The following is a 14,493-nucleotide window of genomic DNA, read 5'->3' on the forward strand; positions in this document are numbered from 1 at the left end:
GTGCAGTCAACATTTAGAGCCAATTCTTTTAAGGTCATTTCGGGTCACCAGAGGTTATTTGAGGTCAAATTAGTTAAAACTGTTATATGGGCATGAAACTTGGTTAATACAGTGAACATTTAGAGCCAAATTTTTAAGGTCATTTCGGGGTCACCATATGTCATCCGAGGTCAAATTAGTTAAAACTGTCATATGGACATGAAACTTGGTAAGTACAGTTTACATTTGAGCCAAATTTTTGAAGATCATTTGGGGTCACCAGAGGTCATCTGAGGTCAAATTCGTTAAAACTGTCATATGGGCATGAAACTTGGTTAATACAGTCTACATTTAGAGCCAAATTTTTTGAAGGTCATTTGGGGTCACCAGAGATCATCTGAGGTCAAATTAGTTAAAACTGTCATATGGGCATGAAACATGGTTAGTACAGTCAACATTTAGAGCCAAATTTTTTGAAGGTCATTTTGGGGTCACCAGAGGTCATATTAGTAAAACTGTCATATGGGCATGAAACTTGGTGGATACAGTCACCATTTAGAGCCATATTTTGGTAAGGTTATTTGGGGGTCACCAGGGGTCATCTGAGGTCAAATTAGTAAAATGTTGTATTGGCAAGAAACCTCTGTCGAGATTTGATCCCCAAGTCAGGTAAACTAAAAAAATTGGTTTGATTTACACTTATTGATTTCACGTTCAAGTCATTAACTGTTTACAAGTTAATATTATATTTGACTATTTTTGGATCCCAAAAGTTTGGTTATGGACCCCTATTTTTGGATTTAAGATAAGAGGGTCCATTTGGAGTTTGGACTCCTTACTTTTTTCTACCCCTAATTATGGTCATTTCAAAATATTATTTTATCTGTTTAGTGTTTTGTATTGCATAAATTTCCAAATTGTATGTAGCAGTTTTCTATAATTGCACAAACAGAAAAAGCTTTTATATATAGACAAGAACAGTGAATGACAGAGAGTAGGTAAATGATATTGGACAGTACGACACACTTGTGTAGTATGAGAAGAGCTTTTGCGATTGAGACCCCGAGTCATACTGTTTTTCTATTGGCTAGCCTTCAAGTGTTAAATTGGGTGAAATTTCAGTATGTGTAAATAATTTTTTTTTCCTTCCTTCCGTCCCAATTTTTTTCAGAGCATGTTACCGGAAACATCATTTTATTTTTATTTAGCCTTATTTATATTATGGCGTAGTACGTTTTGTGCATTGCCGTCCACGGGATATTATAAAAGAAAAATCGATTTTGCCCAAACCTGTATAATAAACACATCAAGGAAATTGGTACTTGACTTGATGAATGACTCATCGTGTTGAGCGAATTGATGATGATGATAGCGATTACGTAACGCTATGACACAAGTTTTTTGTACATTGAAACGCCTACAATGTTGTATCGGTAAATAATAATTAATTTAAATGATGTTGCGCACGCCTATGCTATATTCCATGTTTTTGTTTACACCACGCCAAAGAAAGCGTCACATGCGCCCGTCAGTGAGTGAGGATTGCCAAACCCGCGATTTGGTAGCCCAATTGGGCGACTTTTGAAGATTTTCCCCGCGACTTTTGACAATTTCCTGTCCCATAGAAACCAATGGTTAAGAAAAAAAAAATTGGGCGACTTTTCAACATTGGCTCCCGCGACTTCGATCATTTCATGTCCCATAGAAACCAATGGTAAAGAGAAAAATTGGGCGACTTTTTCGATTATTTGACCCATAATTCGGGCTGAAATCTTTTGGCAACCCGGGCCGTCACTTCCCTTCAAAGTATCCACTGCAGACAGACGTGTAATTAATTCGGTCAAATCGGTCTCATTCATCAACAAACATATATATATAAATCATCTTTATTCAACATAAAGAAAAACACATATAAAGCCCAGATCTACTGCAACCCATTCCGTTTGCAGGCAAGGCAGGACAAAAATACAAACATTTAAATAAATAAACAAAGTTGGAAATACTCATGGCGGAAGAAAAAGTTAAATAATTTCATTTACATTCCAAGATGTTTCATATCTGGCGATGAAAATGGAATAAGATGACATTAGCGCCGATTTAATCAACTGGGTCTTGAGATCAGAATACTTTGTGGGAAGATTGAGATCTTTTGACAGACGAGTCACACTATTCTTGTTGTCGGCGACGCGTCAATGAAGCCTCTTGAGCCTACTTCAACAGCAACAAGTGAGCAACAGTACCCGGCGTTAGTGGAGTTATGTGAGACCCCGGATATCAAGAAAGGACGCACCGTTTTTGCATGCGCATAGTAGTGATTTCCGACTTTGAGCATGCTCATTTCAGTGATATCTCGACTTTTTGCGCACGTAATTAATTAAGATGCGCATTTGAGCGAATTCCCTAGTTTGCGCAGCCGCACTTCGATTTTTGAGCAGCGTCGCAAACTGGGAATTTCTTTGATATGCGCATGCTCAAACAGCCGAATTTCCGAGTTTGAGCAGCCTGCGCAAACTAGGAATTTCCTTGAAATGAGCATCATGATCACGGACGGTAGGGCCTACAACTGTCAAAACGGAGGAAATTATTGCTCTGAAGATTTAATTTTGCTTTCTATCATCAGAATTGTATATTATTAGGCCTATTATTATCATTATTATTATTATTATTGTTGTTATTATTTTTATTATTCTTATTCTTCTTATTATTCTTATTATTATATTATTATTATTAGTGTTATTAATATTATTATAAATATACTGTGGTTTTATTATTGATATAAGCCGGACTATTTGTATTATAATAAAAGTCACATTGGAGAATTTAATTTGTTTATATTATTATTCTCTTTCTTCTGTTACTTATGTATTTATAATGTATCTTTTATCTATTTATAGGCTGTTTATTTATTTATTATCATAACATATTTGATAATTTATTGATTTATTATTATTTACTTAGTTGTTCATCTAACAAAATAAGTACCTTTTTGGGGAACTATATTGGTTATAATAATAAAACAATGATAAACAATACAGGAAAGGATATCATAACAATTGTCCACTTGACAAGGTGATTAGCGCGATGTCACGTTATATAATAGGAACAATAGCTGAATGGCTAGGATATTGAATTCTTTGGTATTAATCATTCACCGGGGTGCTATTATAAATCAATGGAATCTGTATAATATATATAAAATCAATGGATTCTATAATTTAACCAGATTCTTATCATTGATAAAAAAATTAAAATCAGCCACCTTTCTTTTGTATGAAAATGTTTAATAAATCATAGACAGTAACACGGTAACACCATGGCTGTCGAAAGATTTAAAAAAGTTTAAAATGAAATCACATTTCTAAGCCCCTATATCACTAAACTTGAATGTTTAACATGTTTGAGTATATTGAGGGATAGTGCTTATAGTACTAAGAAAAAGAAAAAAAAGAATTAAGGAAGGAAGAAAAAAAGAAACTTGCGGAATAGAAAAAAAAGATGGGTTTCCTGTCCATTCAGTCTTTTCGATATCCCGATTTTAGATGAAAAGAAAGGAAACAAACAAATCCGCCCTTCAAAATATAATAATTAGCCCGATTTTAGATGAAAAGAAAGGAAACAAACGAATCCGCCCTTGAAAATATAATAATTAGTCCGATTTTAGTTGAAAAGAAAGGAAGAAAAACAAATGAAAGAAAGAAAATCAGTTCAAAACTGTTTAATATTATACAATAACTCATAACATCCATGCTAAAAAAGACAAAACAATGTTTTGTTAAAACATGGAATAAAATTAAAAGAAAGTCACTGAAAGAGAGAAAACAAATAAGAAAGAAATATAATTTAATTTTCTAATTTGAAAAAGAAAGTCACCCCTTTACAAAGATCTTAATTAATTATCTAATTAAACGATGCTATTATACAGTCTACACCCTGACCGAAATTTGACACAATTTTGACATATGTCAAAATCATGTCAAACAAAAACGATAAGAATTGGGACCGTGATTTGACACAAATTTGACACAAATTTGACATATGTCAAATTTGTATCAAAAAAATTTGACATATTTTTGACATAGTTCTATGTCAAAAGTGTGTCAAATCACATTTGTGTCAAAATCATGTCAAATATAATTTTGTGTCAAAATTATGTCAAACAGGATCATATTTGACATAACTTTTGATATGTCAAATTTGTGTCAAAATATATTTGATACATATTTGACATAGTACTTGGTTATGTCAAAATTGTGTCAAATCGTGATCATATATTTACACACTGATGTGAATGCAGTGGTGGAGCTCAGGAGCTGCCGTTGAGGTGAGCCAGCACAGGGAATCCTTTTCCACCATGTTGCATGCACAGCTTCCAGTCAGTGCCAAAAGTTATTGGAAATCCTACTTGAGGGCAAAAAAATGCCACCAAATATTCAGATTTGGGTGAAATTGTGTCAAACAGGATCATATTTGACATACTTTTGATATGTCAAATTTGTGTCAAAATAAATTTGATACATATTTGACATAGTTCTTGGTTATGCCAAAAGTATGCCAGAATGTGATCACATGGCTGCACCACAGAGGTGAGGGGGCACAGAGGGGCTTAATTTCTCGTTTAAAGCTCAAGTTTAAAAATCACTGAAAATATTGATGAAAATATATTAATGATAGAAATGGATGCTTTACGCCCAATATTTATTGATATACTATTTACACTTCTACAAATGTACCTCTCAACCACTATTTTTAAACTCGTAGCTTGACCATATTTACCCATGGGATAAATCGATCCAATTCGATATCAAAATTGTTTTGCATATATTTTTTAAATTATAATTTACACTTAAATGGCGCACACCGCACCGCAGAACATGAAATTTAATTTAGTATTTAATGTACTGGTATTTAATATTCTGCACCTGCTGTACTGTGGAAACGAAAGAAGTCTCAAATGCAAAAGTAACAGCAAGTCTGAAGAACTCAATTAGGAATCTCTTTAAGGGGTACTACACCCCTGTGGTAAATTTATGACTATTTTTTGTATTTTTCTCAAAAAATAATAACACACTGGTAAAAAAAAGTTTTGTATATTATTGGGGCAAGGAATCCAATTACTACACTGAAATTTCAGTGAACCAAGACAAACGGTTCAGTAAATATGATAGGAAATGAGGTACATCCTAGTGGTACCTCATTTTCTGTCACAAGTTTCGAACCGCTTGTCTTGGGTCACTGAAATTCCAGTGTAGTAATTGGATTCCTTGCCCCTATAATATATATAACTTTTGTTACCAGGGTGTTATTAGTTTTTGAGAAAAATGCAAAAATAGTCACTAATTTATTGAGGGGTGTAGTACCCCCTTAATACATAAAGTAATTTACACTTGCACAATGTACATGTGCTACAGATCACAATTCAGTACAAAACTTGGCTTCTTAGCAAAAATACATGTGCCAGCCATAAGAAATCATTGCAAAACATGATGCCTACGTGTACGGTACTTATCTTTTACAGGTTATCTAAGACCCTGTTTACACCCGGGGGTATACATGCACACAGAGCCTTAAGGCGACAGTCAAATTTGAACCTCGTTTGTGTGTAAACAGGGTCACCCAAGCCTGATGGTTGGAACATGTGGCTATTTTGCTTGGATATAATTAAAGCAATTAAATTCTTCTTTCAAGTACTTACAAAATAATGTGATAAGTTATTTCACAAGGCTGTACTGTAAAATTTGACTTTGCACCCTCTTTGTTTTAGTTTACTGCTACGTGTACACCTTGAAGCTGTCAACTTACCAACCATGAAAGGGATACTGGATAATTTTTAAAACAAGGCACATTCTTATCTAAATACGTACATGCAGCACACTTGAGAAACAGATTTTCAAAAAATACTGATCATAATATAATTGAAACAAGATCAACAGGCTTGGTAACTTCGGTAAATAAACTAAAATGTTTTAACCTGTCAAAACTTACTATTTTCTTACTAAAACTGCTCAGTTTCAACCAGGGTTGAGGTTTGATGACAGATTAAAAACATAAAAACATTTTACTGACCATACCGACTACATTTCCAGGGCCTCAGATTCGACGAGAATCACTGAATCGATTCTCGTAATATTTGTTGCGAGAATCAATTTCTTTCATTGAATCATGCAGTAAGTGAAGCGACTCGGATGGTTTTTGATTCTCGCAAACTGGCACGAAATCTAAGCCCTATTTCACAGTATAGAGATTTTAAGTCTATCCAGATGTCATTTACACACAAAATAAGCATCACTAGCAATAGGTAGCCATCCAGCAAACAACTCAATTAAATGTTCTTCTTAAAATGTTGGCCCTTAAAGTTAAGTTTCATGGGCATGAGATGAGATATACATGATCTTTAACAGGAGGCAAACTTAGTACATGTACAAGGTTCTTTTTTCACATGACTTTTTTGTGTAACATCGTAACTTCTCATTTTGCACCGCTGATATGTAGGCAGTCCAGCATTTTCTTCTTGGTGAGTTGCCATTGTTGAAAGTCTATTCCTGCTGCAGTTGGGTCATATTTCAGCAGTTAACTGAAAGCAAATTGTACAGAGTTACTGATTAGTTAAACTTCAATTAGCAAAATGAATATTTTCGCTTGTCCCACATCTGATATAGTTTTCTGAAAGTACTGAAGAAATATTTTGCGTTGACCAGGGAGAAATTCAGGATCATAAAAATATTTTACTTTATTTACAGTTTAATATAGCCCCAGCCCCACTAATTAAACCAACAAAACTTCTCATATCAAAACCGCTGGAACAAGTTACAAGTAACTCAAAATTTGTAAACAATTATTTTAATGGTACGCCTCAATGTATAGAAAAAAAGAACACAAAATATTTTACCATGCCCCTTAAGTTTTGACTTTTAAAAAGTTAAATTGCACTAGCAGGTTTAAAATTTCACTGGGATTGATATGGGAAAAATAAGAACTTTCTTCCGATTCAAAAATCTCCATTTTGAGTAGGATTAAGTAGGGGGTTGAGGCTGTCGATCTCGTCACACATTTTTTTAATTACCTTTGGTATTTGAGTGAATTCCTCCAGACTACAGTATTATGTTGGCTTAAACGGAATCACAGAGAGCCCACAGACTGACACAGAGCACAGAACCTATACAAAAAAAAATACATGAAATTTAAATAAATTACTCTTGACAAATACATGACATAGTCTCAAACTTAGGTTTTGGGTCTAGGTGACACGGTCGTAAATATCCTAAAAAAATTAAATCAATTGCAGACCATGCAGCATTTCTTTTTTCCTTTGTGCGATTTGCTCTGGCACATGTGCGTCTTACGTCTTGTTTGTACATCCCAGCTCCACGTAAAATTACACACAATCAGAGAGTTAATACGCGCATTGTACATGTAGGCGCTGGAATGAAATCGCAATTTTCTTTGTTTTACCTTTGTTTGGCTAACTAGTAACATTTATAGGAATCTATCTTTTTATGCAAAAACAGTACATGTCATGCTAGACTTGGTTCTCAGACCCGTTGCTGTAAACTTTGTCCGTCACTCATGTGATCTCTCTGTAGTACTACGGTACGGTAATAATGTGGTTTGAGACTTCTTTTTTAAAAGAAATTTAAAATGAAGTTTGGTAGTACCGGTACCGTAAATCTTTTTGTGCCTTAAAAAATACTTGATCGAAACAAAATCAAGAATCAAATACGAATGCCTTTTACTGTCCAATAAAAAGCAATTTAATTATATAGTTCTAGGGTTGAAGCCACAGGGTTTCCAAAGCTTACTTTAAATACGGTACCCTTTGAAACTTGGAAGCATAATTTCTGACATCTGAATAATATTAAACAGCATCAGCACTTATGTTGGTGAATGGTGTTTTTTTGTAAATTTTGAGATTTGTTTTTTATTTTTATTTTTAAACATGGAAAATATGTCTGAAATTTGCGGCTAGATCGACTTCTCAAAATTCATGCAGTTTACATCTTCCACGATCGTATCTTTTCATGGAATTCATTGATCATCACGACTCGGTTTTCATTGTTCAATGTACCGTACAGTACTCGTACATGTATGTTGCGAGTATGTAACGACAATGCATGCCAAGTGCATGATGTGGTAAAAATAGGTTTACTGCGGTACCTTATTCTCTCGGTCGGCTTGCTCGAGAACTCTAGCTTCGAATTTGCACACGATAGTTACGCATTCGATGCTAGAGTACTTTACTATGGTTTTTCGGTCGGACAGCGGTGCAATTTTTTACACCGGAGGTTATTTATTCTGTTGATTTTGAAATTTGGATGAAAGTTATTTCGATGAGTCAACTGTATCTTTTGAGCAACATGTGCGTATTTTGGACAGTTTAAAATTTTGCTGAAGTGTAATTTTAGCAACATTTTTGATGCAATCGCCTGTCGTGATCGGCCTTGTTTACTTCTGAACTTCCATTGCTTTACACGGTGTCATGCTTCAGCAAATCCGACTAGATTTTGAATGCAAAGGTCTCTAGCCTAGAATGTGAAGCTATCGGTGAGCAAATTCTTGGCTAGAGTTCTCGAGCAACGGTCGGCATGATTAGTTCGTTTCATCTCATTGGGCTGTTCCATATTTGCGACCTCGGTCACAAGGGGACATGTTTAATAGTACCAATTGGCATTGCACTCAATCACAAAACGTCGTAAAATTAAGTGCACCTCTTGATTTTATAGTTATAGACTGAAATTCCGCGAGGGTGTCCCCTTTCACCATGTTCACAGACATGAGGAATGGGTAAGTGCAATCATGGCAATAGATGGAACAACCCGGACAGAGTCCGAGAGAATAATTAATTTAAATTATTTTAATTTTTTTTTTTAATTTTTCAAATTAAATCATAAAATGTCGACACTCACAGGCAGAGACAATGCCAGTGCAGTGGTGTGCTTCTGTTGTACAGTACCCGGGTGCAGTACACACACACCTAGACTGGCAATATACTAGCTCAATGACAATCATCTGCCCGCATGATACAACAACACATATAATTTGCTGTTCAGTGTGTATAAACTCATGTTAGTGTTAGAATAGGTAAGCTTAAATTTAAAATTAAAACTTACGTTGCTGCAATGCATGCATGCTGTCTGCTTGTTTTCTCTTCCTTCCAGTATTTAAGCAGCTATCGGTTGGTTGAGAATAAATGCACAATGGTCAACCAAAACATGTACACTACTTCTTGCTGAGGAAATGACCTCCATAATGCATAATTTAAAAAAATACTTTCAGCCGTTAAATAATAACTTTCCTGTGGGCTGCCATATTGGTTTACTAGTAGTAGTCTTATTCACAGTCTGTTTCTGGCTTAGTGAAAATCTGGCAACTTATGCAGTCTGGGTCCAAGACTAATCACACAAAATTTGAAAAACTAAACAAAACTTCCTTTAAAAGGGGTTGGGTAGCTACCTCAGAGTTCTGTATTATTTTGTTTTTGCTAACATTTTCAAACTTATTTAGCTAGAAAAATTTTTCTAGGGGTTGTGCGATAATTATGCCCCAGCAAGAGTGGATAATTCTGGTTAGGGCAATTAGGCCAAACCTGGGGGAGGGAAAGGGGGGAAATTTCAGAAAAATGGCATCAAAAAAGAAACGCTTTGGCATGAAAAGAAATAAAAAAGAACATTACCCACCAACCCCCAAATAATATAAATAAATAGTTGCATTTTTCTGATTAATTTTATTATTATTATTATTTATTGTTTGTATTTAGAAAAAAAGTGGGGGAAACAAATCAGAATAAAAACAAATTTGCATTTAAAAAAATCAACAAATTGTTTATGCATGAAAATGATTTGAACAGAAAAAAGAGAGCATTAAACCAAATAAATAAATAAATAAATAAATAAATAAATAAATAAATAAATAAATAAAAAAAATGAAAAATAAAGAAACAAAATATAATAATAATAATAATAATCTTTTGCATTTTTTATTTAATTTACCTTTTTCTTTCTGTTTTTTAGGGGGGGGCAATTAAAAAAATACTGAAGACATTCTTTTGGTATAAAAAATAATAAAAGAATTCCGAACCAAAAAACAAGAGTGCAAACAAAGAAATAAATAATAAAATCAATTGAAATGAGATGAAATAAAATCATACATGATACCATTTTTTAAATCAAGTTGATCCTTTTCTGTATTTTTTTTAAGTGGGGGGGGCAGCTGTCAGCTGCCAAAGAAATGTAGGGACAGCTTCTTCACACCCTTTGAGAAGTCTTGCCCCCTGGAAAATGCGACTTTCAAAGCCATATTATTTTGGTACACAGATATTCTTTTTTTTTTTTTTTTTAATCATCAACCTATATTTGATATCGGTTTCAATAAACAGTGAATAATTTGCTTTTGTTTATTGTCAATCATCAAACGCATATCTCTATTGATCATGTTTGGTTATAATTTTTTTTTAATTCAATGATGATTCAAAATAACAAAAGTTGGATTTGACACAAGAAATTATCAAGAAAATGGCTAAGTAAAATTTGACACAAATTTGATATAAAAATTTTCAGAAAAACAACTAAGTTGGATTTGACACAATTTTGACACAATAAATTTGTCAGGAAAATGACTAAGTAAAATTTGACACAAATTTAACATAGTTATTTTTTCTGAAAATTTGTCTAAGTTAGATTTGACACAATTTTGACACAATAAAATTGTCAGAAAAATGGCTAAGTAAAATTTGACACAAATTTGACATAGTTATTTGTTCTGAAAATTTTTCTAAGTTAGATTTGACACAATTTTGACATAATAAAATTGTCAGAAAAATATGGCTAAGTAAAATTTGACACAATTTTGACACTCATATTTTTCATTTGGTACATTTGACATAGATTTGACACACAGTATAAAATCTAAGTTAAATTTGATACATATTTGATACAATCAAATTTATGTCAAAATCTATTTGACATAGTTTTGATATATCAAATTTGTATCAAAATGCTATTTGACATATTTTTGATATACTTTTGATATATATTTGACATAAAAATTTCTGCGTGGGCAGCCTGACCATGCACACGGCATAAAACGACCAACTTCTGTGCTTCCAAATCTGGGTATTTGATATACCCAGATATGGAAGACCTATGTGGGCGCGTGAACAGGAAAAATAACGAGTTATGAAGTTTAAAATGAAATATATATATCACTAAACGCATTATATAATGCAATCACTTTGTAAACATGTTTGAGTATATTGAAGGATAGTATTTAAAGAGAAAGAAAAAAAACACCAAAAAGACAAAGCAATGTTTTGTTAAAAATGTGGACTAAAAGTAAAAGAAAGTCACTGAAAGAGAGAAAATAAATAAGAAAGAAATTTATTTTTATTTTTTAATTTGAAAAATAAAGTCATCCCCTTATGGATGCTATTATAGGGCATGCAGTCTACAGCCTGGCCATACACACGGCATAAAACGACCCACTTCTATAAGCTTCCAAATCTGGGTATTTGATATACCCAGATATGGAAGACCTATGTGAGAGCGTGAACAAGAAAAATAACGAAAGTTATATGATGTTTAAAATAAAATATATCGCTAAACACATTATTGCAATCACTTTTTTAACATGTTTAAATGTTGAACATGTTGTAGTGTAGAAAGAAAGAAAGAAAAAAAGAAAGAAAGAAAGAAAGAAAGAAAGAAAGAAAGAAAACAAATAAGAAAGAAATATATTTTATTTCTTATTTGAAAAAGAAAGTCACCCCTTTACAAAGATCTGAATTAATTGTCTAATTAAAGGATGCTATTATACAGTCTACAGCCTGACCATGCACACGGTATAAAACGACCAACTTCTGTGCTTCCAAATCTGGGTATTTGATATACCCAGATATGGAAGACCTATGTGGGCGCGTGAACAGGAAAAATAACGAGCTATGAAGTTTAAAAGGAAATATATATTATCACTAAACGCATTATATAATGCAATCACTTTGTAAACATGTTTGAATGCTGAACATGTTGGAGTATAGGGATAGTATTTAGAAAGAATGAAAAAAACAACCCGGGGGCACTTCCATGACAGATATGCATCATGTGCCTCGGGATAGACCCCATTTTTCAAACCGGCTTGTACCCAATGACCCCCTTTTTTGTGTTATGGTCCTACCTATTACCCAATGACCCCCTTCAAAAAAAAAATTCATGCACTCAATGACCCCTTTTTTTTTTTTTTTCTATACCCAATGACCCCCTTTTAATTCCCAAATTTAGGTGGTATTTGTGTTCTCCACCAGTAATAATCAGATTTTTAACATTTCCAAGGTGGCCAGGTTTTTTTATAGTTTGGCACTTATTTAGGTGTACTTAATGATACTCTTTTGGCAATCCTGTACTCAATGACTCCCATTTTACTTTTTGTTACCCCAATGACCATCCTTTTTTCAAAGTTTCATACCGAATGACCCCATTTTTATTCAGGTTGTGTACTGAATGACCCCATATTTTTGTAATTGTACATTTGACCTGAATGCCCCCTACTTTTAACATGGCCGAGGCACATCCCTGCCATTTCATTTAAAATTTTTCCACCTAGTAGAATTTGGAAGACATTTGCATACCCTACTCGAATTAACTTTCAAACTTTCCTCTTTGAAAAATGTATACGGGTCTGTAGGAAGCGGCCATATAATTATTTCCAATTTCCATGCAATGCAAGAATAAGAATTAATATCTGAAATACTATAAATTGCACACAGGTGACAAATGGAGCAGAAACTGTGTCAAATTATGTCAATCACTGATTATATCTTGTCTCATATGAGAACTGTTATATCAGGCTCAAATATCTAGTGGCCCGTCGGGTCAGCATTGTTGGAAGTTATAGTGGCCCAATTCAAAACAGTGGCGTACCGTGGCCGCCCCAACCCCGGGGGGCTGAAGAAAATTCAATTTTGCCGCCCCTTCCTCAACAGCCCGAAAAGGTTGACCCAATTTTTTTCTCCGTCGTTTGAAAAAGTGGTTTTCAGGTGCTATCGCCTTAAAAGCTGAAAATTTTGATGTAAGGCCGTATAAAATTAATGTTTTGGTTCTCGTCCAGAGGATTTTCATGAATTGATGAGGGAGGAGGTTTTTTTTTTTTTTTTTTTTCCAATGTAAAATTAGCATTGTCAGTAGTTTTCGGTCTTCTCCAACAGTGCTCGAGGAACGATGAGGCCCTTTTTTTTTTTTTCAAATGTGAGATTCTGAGGATAAACCCCTAGAGTACCACAAAAAAGACTTGGAAGTGATGCTTGTTCTCTAATAAACTTATTTATATGTATGAAGATTTCATAAATCATTCCAAAGTCTAAAAAATTGAAAAATCTAAAAAAAAAAAAAAATCTGACAAATCCCAGAAATTGAGGAGGGAGGGACGAGAACCAAAATATTAATTTTACACGGCCTAAAGTACCATTTTTTCAAAAAAATTTATGCTTTATCAATTTTTTCCGCCCTTTTGTATTACTAATTCTTTTTGCCGCCCCTGTTTTTGCCGCCCCTTCATTTTGGCCGCCTCTGCTTTTTACCCGTGGGCTGGCGCTAAAAGCTCCCCCACAAAAAAATACGCGCATGCAAAATCCACTGGCGCAGGGCCACCGCTAAATTTGTCCCTGCCTATACGGGTGAAACTGATAATTGATAATGTAGTTATCAAATTTACATTCTAAAGTTATTATGTAGGCCTACAGGCGAATGCCATGTTGCATTCGTGACGTGAAAATACTATTATTCAACAAAGAATTAGGCCTGATTTATAAGCGCTTCTACCATGTTGACCGTGTCCAAACAGGGATTTCCCTTTTAATAAAGGAGCACCGCGCAATGCCGTATGTAGAATAAACCTATCCATTGGTATATATTCAAAATAACTCTCAGAATAGTTAGATTGTACCCTTTTTCATAAATAAGTACGTGATTAATATTATAATAAATATAGGTGTGGTGTTTGCTAGAAATCAGTAATTTGCAAATAAAACGACAATCAGGGGTTAGCGACCTTTAATTTATGCAAAATTTACCATTAATGGCCAAGTTGACCTTCCCGTTTTCGGCGTGCGGCTAATCACGGCGTATTATACACATTGTATGACTTACCGAATTATGTTAATAGGCCCTTTAATCAACATCGCCATTGATTTGACAATGATTGACAGACGAGATACAGATTAATTATACAGCATAATTATAAATCATATGTCAATCATTTGCATAGGCCTATCGTGATTTGGGTTTTATTTTTTATAGGCCTCATGAAAGAAATAAGGAAAGAACATTATAAATATTATTTTGAACTTGACAATCTGTTAAAACTTGTGATTTGACCATATAGGCCTAAATGATCATGATAATTATGTGCATTTTAAAAAGAAAATAAAACAAATTGTCCAAATCTGGGTGTGTGAAATACTTCAAGTATAATTATATTGGGGATAAAGGGAAAAACAGAGTGCACCAAAGGCGATAGAAACGCATGAAAGAA

At 33.9% G+C, this 14,493-nt stretch overlaps 1 protein-coding gene and 1 long non-coding RNA gene across 2 annotated transcripts in view; one reads left to right on the forward strand and one right to left on the reverse strand.

Annotated features, from left to right (window-relative positions):
* The window catches only part of LOC140148106 (multifunctional protein CAD-like), a 71,621-nt gene that overhangs the window by 25,735 nt on the left and 31,393 nt on the right, over nucleotides 1–14,493 (forward strand).
* On the reverse strand, nucleotides 5,045–9,281 carry LOC140148105 (uncharacterized). The gene is made up of 3 exons (XR_011858443.1): nucleotides 9,084–9,281; nucleotides 7,040–7,132; nucleotides 5,045–6,550 (listed from the first exon to the last, which is right to left on the reverse strand). It is a non-coding gene; the product is annotated as an uncharacterized lncRNA (long non-coding RNA).

The sequence above is a fragment of the Amphiura filiformis genome, chromosome 3 (assembly GCF_039555335.1).
Source record: "Amphiura filiformis chromosome 3, Afil_fr2py, whole genome shotgun sequence".
Classification (NCBI taxonomy): domain Eukaryota; kingdom Metazoa; phylum Echinodermata; class Ophiuroidea; order Amphilepidida; family Amphiuridae; genus Amphiura; species Amphiura filiformis.